The sequence below is a fragment of the Cylas formicarius genome, unplaced genomic scaffold, assembly GCF_029955315.1.
Source record: "Cylas formicarius isolate icCylForm1 unplaced genomic scaffold, icCylForm1.1 PGA_scaffold_177__1_contigs__length_28352, whole genome shotgun sequence".
Lineage (NCBI taxonomy): Eukaryota > Metazoa > Arthropoda > Insecta > Coleoptera > Brentidae > Cylas > Cylas formicarius.
This window is the reverse complement of record NW_026844252.1, coordinates 15001-22500: the sequence shown is the minus strand read 5'-3', so window position 1 is coordinate 22500 and position 7500 is coordinate 15001. Positions and strand designations below refer to the sequence as shown.

The 7500-nt window shown below is 44.5% G+C and overlaps 1 non-coding gene across 1 annotated transcript; it reads right to left on the bottom strand.

The window, feature by feature from the left end:
- Positions 1 to 493: 493 nt before the first annotated feature.
- LOC132695962 (small subunit ribosomal RNA) lies at positions 494 to 2425 on the bottom strand. The gene has a single exon (XR_009617956.1). It is a non-coding gene; the product is annotated as a small subunit ribosomal RNA (ribosomal RNA).
- Between the last annotated feature and the right edge of the window lie 5075 nt (positions 2426 to 7500).

The window sequence follows — 7500 nt, the reverse complement described above, 5'->3', positions numbered from 1 at the left end:
TTTTTACGGAAGGCGAGGTATATACCTTTCGACGTAAAAAAAAAAAAAAAGTTCGATTTCGGGCCGGTCTATCCGACGGAACACTTCGCCGCGCGCCCTTTGTTCTTTATTATTCAGACGGTAGGCGCGCGCGCGTTCGCGTTCGGACGACCCGCGCCGGTTTAAAGTTTATATACACACCTCCTCGCGGGTCGCGGGTGGGTGTAAGTACTTTTCGGTGCTCCGGGCGAATATCGTTTGACACCTTGTCGACGGCGAGCGCGAAACTAGGTTTCGCGCTTCGAGTTCCGTCTAGGTACCCGGAATTTTGTCGGCGCTCCTCCTACTCCTACTCCTCTCTCCCCTTTTTTACGGTGGTCGAGTGGTCGTCGTAGTCGTCGAATTTAATCGCGGGCCGACTTAAAGATCGACGCGAGATATTTTCGACCGAGCGTCAGCGACAAAAATTCGTTCGACTAAATAAAGACAAACTGTGTAATTTTTATTATCACTTTAATGATCCTTCCGCAGGTTCACCTACGGAAACCTTGTTACGACTTTTACTTCCTCTAAATGATCAAGTTTGGTCAACTTCCCGGACACATCGACGACGCCGAAACGCCATCGGCGTATCGGTCCCGAAGACCTCACTAAATCATTCAATCGGTAGTAGCGACGGGCGGTGTGTACAAAGGGCAGGGACGTAATCAACGCGAGCTTATGACTCGCGCTTACTGGGAATTCCTCGTTCATGGGGAACAATTGCAAGCCCCAATCCCTAGCACGAAGGAGGTTCAGCGGGTTACCCGGGCCTCTCGGCCAGGGAGGACACGCTGATTCCTTCAGTGTAGCGCGCGTGCGGCCCAGAACATCTAAGGGCATCACAGACCTGTTATTGCTCAATCTCGTGCGGCTAGAAGCCGCCTGTCCCTCTAAGAAGAATTGTTTGTACGCAGACAGTAAAAACCGCGCGCGACAACGGGGCGAACCCCGAGCCGGCCGGCCTTTGAGATGTCTAAATACGCCTAGTTAGCAGGCTAGAGTCTCGTTCGTTATCGGAATTAACCAGACAAATCGCTCCACCAACTAAGAACGGCCATGCACCACCACCCACCGAATCAAGAAAGAGCTCTCAATCTGTCAATCCTTCCGGTGTCCGGGCCTGGTGAGGTTTCCCGTGTTGAGTCAAATTAAGCCGCAGGCTCCACTCCTGGTGGTGCCCTTCCGTCAATTCCTTTAAGTTTCAGCTTTGCAACCATACTTCCCCCGGAACCCAAAAGCTTTGGTTTCCCGGAAGCTGCCCGCCGAGTCATCGGAGGAACGTCGGCGGATCGCTAGCTGGCATAGTTTACAGTTAGAACTAGGGCGGTATCTGATCGCCTTCGAACCTCTAACTTTCGTTCTTGATCAATGAAAACGTTTTTGGCAAATGCTTTCGCTTCTGTCCGTCTTGCGACGATCCAAGAATTTCACCTCTAACGTCGCAATACGAATGCCCCCATCCGTTCCTATTAATCATTACCTCGGGGTTCCGAAAACCAACAAAATAGAACCGAGGTCCTATTCCATTATTCCATGCACACAGTATTCAGGCGAAGTTTTAGCCTGCTTTAAGCACTCTAATTTGTTCAAAGTAAACGTGCCGGCCCACCTCGACACTCAATGAAGAGCACCGCGGCAGGATTGAGTTGGACCGCCCGCGTGAACGGGCTAAGTCCACCGGCAGGACGTCTCGCGGCACGCCAGTTAACACCGCGGACGATGAACCGGCGGCGCGAGACACAAATTCGACTACGAGCTTTTTAACCGCAACAACTTTAATATACGCTATTGGAGCTGGAATTACCGCGGCTGCTGGCACCAGACTTGCCCTCCAATTGATCCTCGTTAAAGGGTTTAGAGTGTACTCATTCCGATTACGGGGCCTCGGATGAGTCCCGTATCGTTATTTTTCGTCACTACCTCCCCGTGCCGGGAGTGGGTAATTTGCGCGCCTGCTGCCCTCCTTGGATATGGTAGCCGTTTCTCAGGCTCCCTCTCCGGAATCGAACCCTGATTCCCCGTTACCCGTTACGACCATGGTAGGCGCAGAACCTACCATCGACAGTTGATAAGGCAGACATTTGAAAGATGCGTCGCCGGTGCGAGACCGTGCGATCAGCGTAAAGTTATTCAGAGTCACCAAGTTGAACGATGTCGGGCGCGAACCCGCCACCGATTGGTTTTGATCTAATAAAAGCACTCCTTCCGTCTCCGGTCGGACCTCTGTTTGCATGTATTAGCTCTAGAATTACCACAGTTATCCAAGTAATTGTGGGTACGATCTAAGGAACCATAACTGATTTAATGAGCCTTTCGCGGTTTCACCTTAATTTGGCTTGTACTGAAACATGCATGGCTTAATCTTTGAGACAAGCATATGACTACTGGCAGGATCAACCAGGGAGCTGTTCTACGTGTCGAGCGCGCCGCCGCCGCCGCCGCCACGGATGACGACGATCGGGCGCGGTACGACAACAAACAGTCTCTTTTTTAAAAATAATAATTACGCGCGCGAAACGCGTTTATTTTATTTTTAAATAGAAACAGACGCGACCACTTTGTGTGGCGGTGATAGCGTGCGAGTACGGAAATGAACCGTTCCCGACGCCACACTCGTTATTATTATTATTCGGACGCGATCCGTCCAATTTTTTTTTGTTGGTAATAAATATCGAGACGACGTGAGTGCGCGATCAAACAATCCGACTCGCGCGCGCATAATAAGCTTTAAAATGCGGCGCGCGTCGAACCGATGTGCCTCGGGCAACGAACGTCGATCGACGGAAATTTTCGGACATTCTCTCGATCACTCTTCGCTAGATTGAAAGCGACACGAGATTTCTCGAAAGAAACGTTCCGGATTCGCATATAAACTCGCTCGGTTAGATGAGAGTTATCGCAAATTTTTCGGAAGAAAAATATTATAGGGCGACCGCTTTCGAACCACGAAGTGCCAAATCTTACTTTAAAACACCCGCTAAGTTCGCGATCTAGCTGTATAAGGTGCGGAGCCTTAAAATGTTTTCGAACGCTCGAGCAATCGCTGCTACGAAGACGGGCCGATGGCAAACGAAAAACGGTCTACGTTCCCGTACCGATGAAGGAAACCAATTTTTCTTAAAAAATTGAACCCACGATACGAAAATGTTAAGCGAGCCAATTAATCGCGCCAAACGGTCGACTCGAAGGCGATCTAACGATCGAAAAAGCATTTTGCTCTGCGAAGGGAGAAGTGTCTATACGCACGACGCGGCGGTCGCGCTCGAGACCATCTCACCTATTATAGGTAACGGACCATTCCTTAGTCTTCCGAACGTTTCACGTGAAAACCCGAATATCGGCTGCGGCGGGCAAATAAAGTTCGGAGCGAAACTTTCGCTCGTGGTTACGTTCGATTTGGTTAAAGCGGGCACTTTTTCAAATATTTTTTTTTCTTTACTTACTTTTGTTAACTGACCGCCGGTTCCGGTTCCGACTTAAAAATAAATCGCCGTCCCCGGATTTTGTCGGACGATACTCTCCATCATTTTTAATTTCGGGTGTTTGCATTTTTTTTTCTCGCGATTTAATAAATTCATTATTAAACATTTATAAGTCCGTCTTCTTTAATATTGCGGACCAGCGGGAAGAGAGTTTTGTTTTTTTTTTTTTATTTTATTCATTTTAACATATACTCCCATAAAAGGTTTTTGCCGCTAGCCGCGAGCAGAGAAAAATAAGCAAAACTAACCGAAACAAAGCAAAAATAAGCAAAACTAACCAAAATTAACCGAATATAACCAAAATTAAACAAAACTAACCAAAAGGAACAAAAATAACCACAACTAAGCAAAATTAATCATAACAAACCAAAATTGGCCAAAGTTCGGCAAAACAAACCAAATTATCCAAAACTAAGCAAAATTAAGCAAAAGTAGTCAAAATTAACAAAAACAAGCCAAACTTATCCTGAACAAACCAAAACTAACGATAATTAAGCAAAAATAGGAAACGTTCACAAAAACTAACCGAAACGAACCATAACTAACTAATAGCGGCCGAAACTGGAAATAATAAACCAAAGTAAACAAAACTAAGCAAAATTAAGCAAAAGTAGTCAAAATTAACAAAAACAAGCCAAACTTATCCTAAACAAACCAAAACTAACGATAATTAAGCAAAAATAGGAAACGTTCACAAAAACTAACCGAAATGAACCCTAACTAACTAATAGCGGCCGAAACTGGAAATAATAAACCAAAGTAACCAAAACTAAGCAAAATTAAGCAAAAGTAGTCAAAATTAACAAAAACAAGCCAAAATTATCCTAAACAAACCCAAAACTAACGATAATCCTAACTAACCAATAGCGGCCGAAACTGGAAATAATAAACCAAAGTAACCAAAACTAGCGAAAATTCAGCAAAAGAAACCAAAATTAACCGTGTAACAAACCCAAATCAACCAAACCAAAAAAAAAAACATGCAAAACTTCACCAAAACGAACCACAATTCGCAAAAACTAAACAAACACAAACAAAATTAAGCACACTCAAATAAAAAGTAATCAAAACTACGTTCAACACGAACTGACCTAATTAAATAAAAAAATAGGAAAATTCAATTTTGCTAACCAAAAACGTCAATCGAAATAAACGCGAAACCGGGTTCCTGCCATTTATTTCGACGATAAGCACTTTTATCTAACTATGATTCGAAAAAAAAAAAAATAAGAAAGAAAGATATGAATAAACGAATTGATTAATATATAAAAATTGTGGTTCTGAAAAGAACCGTTTTTGGTGAATTTACACTCTCCAAGTCGACGCTCATTTATTTAGAACTGGTGTATTTTGTGACGGCTTTGGTCCCTTCACTGACGGCGTGCTTGGCCAACTCTCCGGGCAACAACAATCTCACGGCCGTTTGAATCTCTCTGCTAGTAATAGTGGATCGCTTATTATAGTGAGCCAAACGAGAAGCTTCGGCGGCAATCCTTTCGAAAATGTCGTTTACGAACGAATTCATAATGGACATGGCTTTGCTCGAAATGCCAGTATCCGGATGAACTTGCTTCAACACTTTGTAAATGTAAATTGCGTAACTCTCCTTCCTCCTGCGTTTCTTTTTCTTATCACTCTTCGAAATATTTTTTTGAGCCTTGCCGGCTTTTTTCGCCGCTTTACCGCTTACTTTCGGTGGCATTTTCTACAATCGATTAGACGCGCGCAAAGTAACGGACTGACAAGGCCCACACCGGGCCGCAGCTATTTATTTGAGAACCGAGTCGGCCGACAAGCTCCGCCCCCGGGCATCGTTCGCCGAAGCGCTAATCCCATTGGTCCATGCCCATGTCCTATAAATAGCGCGCCCACGGTCTGCGAGAGCGTCATTGTGCTGTTAACGTTCGTGCGTGTACTATTAACGGTAATAACGATGTCGGGACGCGGAAAAGGAGGCAAAGTCAAAGGGAGAAGCGAAGTCTCGTTCTAGCAGGGCCGGTTTACAGTTTCCGGTAGGTAGAATTCACCGATTACTTCGGAAAGGAAACTATGCGGAGAGGGTCGGCGCCGGAGCTCCGGTATATTTGGCGGCCGTAATGGAATATTTGGCCGCCGAAGTTTTGGAATTGGCCGGTAACGCGGCGAGGGACAATAAGAAAACCAGAATCATTCCGCGACATTTACAACTGGCGATCCGAAACGACGAGGAATTGAACAAATTATTATCGGGAGTAACGATCGCTCAGGGAGGTGTTTTGCCGAACATTCAAGCGGTTCTTTTGCCCAAGAAAACCGACAACAAAGCAAAATAAAAATTGCGGCGAGGGAAGACGATGGGAAAACGGTCCTTCTAAGGACCACAAATACTTTTCTATTTGAGATTTCGTTTCGTTTATTTAACAGATTATTAAAAAAAAAAAAAAAAAGAAACGTTCCTTCTTTTTACGTTTTCTCTTTCGGACTATAAGAAAACCGGTATAATACCTCGACATTTACAATTGCCGATCCCAGGAATTGAACAAATTATTATCCGAAGTTAAGATCGCTAGGTGGTTCTGTTGCCTAAGAAAACCGACAACAAAGCTAAATAAAGTTTTCGCCGGGAAGGAAGACGGTTCTTGTAAGGACCACAAATACTTTTCTATTTGAGATTTCGTTTCCTTTATTTCACAGATTTAATAATCACACTAACACGGGGAGAAATTAAAAATTCAAAACTTACCTCGACTCGATAATGGTTTGTTGGGCATTATACTCGAAATAACGAATAATCTTTGGAACGTATTTTGTGGTTCTGAAAAGAACCTTTTTTTTTTTTTTTTGTGTTTCCGCAAGATCGACGAAAAATTTAGCCACCAAATCCGTAAAGAGTTCTACCTTGTCTTTTTAGGGCGTACACCACGTCCATTGCCGTTACCGTTTTTCTTTTGGCGTGCTCCGTATAGGTTACCGCGTCTCTGATGACGTTTTCCAAAAACACCTTTAAAACGCCACGAGTTTCTTCGTAAATCAATCCGGAAATTCGTTTCACGCCTCCGCGACGGGCCAATCTTCTAATGGCCGGCTTGGTTATTCCCTGAATGTTATCCCTCAACACTTTGCGATGTCGCTTTGCACCACCTTTTCCCAAACCTTTGCCGCCTTTCCCTCTACCGGTCATTTTTAATACGAGCCGAGTTCTCTGATCGATATATAACAAACAAAACCGTCCGAAGTGCCACGATCAACTGACCGAAAACGGTCCGGCGCTTCGGTTTTGTCGAGTCGGAATTCGCCACGCCCAAAAAGGTCGATTGGACCAATGAGAAGAGAAAACGCTCGGGTACAAATTAAACGGACGGACGTTCGTGCGGCCATTATCTGTCGACGAGTGTTAGTGATTTGGTGTTCTAGTACGTCCGCGAACGTGTTTTATTATCATGGCCAGAACCAAGCAGACCGCTCGTAAATCGACCGGAGGAAAAGCGCCCCGAAAGCAGTTGGCGACCAAAGCGGCGAGAAAAAGTGCACCGGCAACCGGAGGAGTTAAAAAACCTCATCGCTACAGACCGGGCACCGTGGCTTTGAGAGAAATTAGACGTTATCAAAAGAGCACCGAACTATTGATCCGAAAATTACCGTTCCAACGACTGGTCAGAGAAATCGCTCAAGACTTTAAAACGGATCTGCGTTTCCAAAGTTCCGCGGTAATGGCGTTGCAAGAAGCGAGCGAAGCTTATCTCGTCGGTCTTTTCGAAGATACAAATTTGTGCGCCATTCATGCCAAACGAGTAACGATCATGCCGAAAGATATTCAATTGGCGAGGCGTATCAGGGGAGAGAGAGCTTAAGATTAATAATAATCTCTTTTATTATTATTAACAACAAACCGGTTCTTTTAAGAACCACAAATCATTTTCCTTTAAGATTTCGTTAAAAATTGAAAATAAAAAATAAAACTTTTTCATTTATTAATTATTTGAGAACGGCCCGGTTGGATTTTTTTTTTTTCGCAACT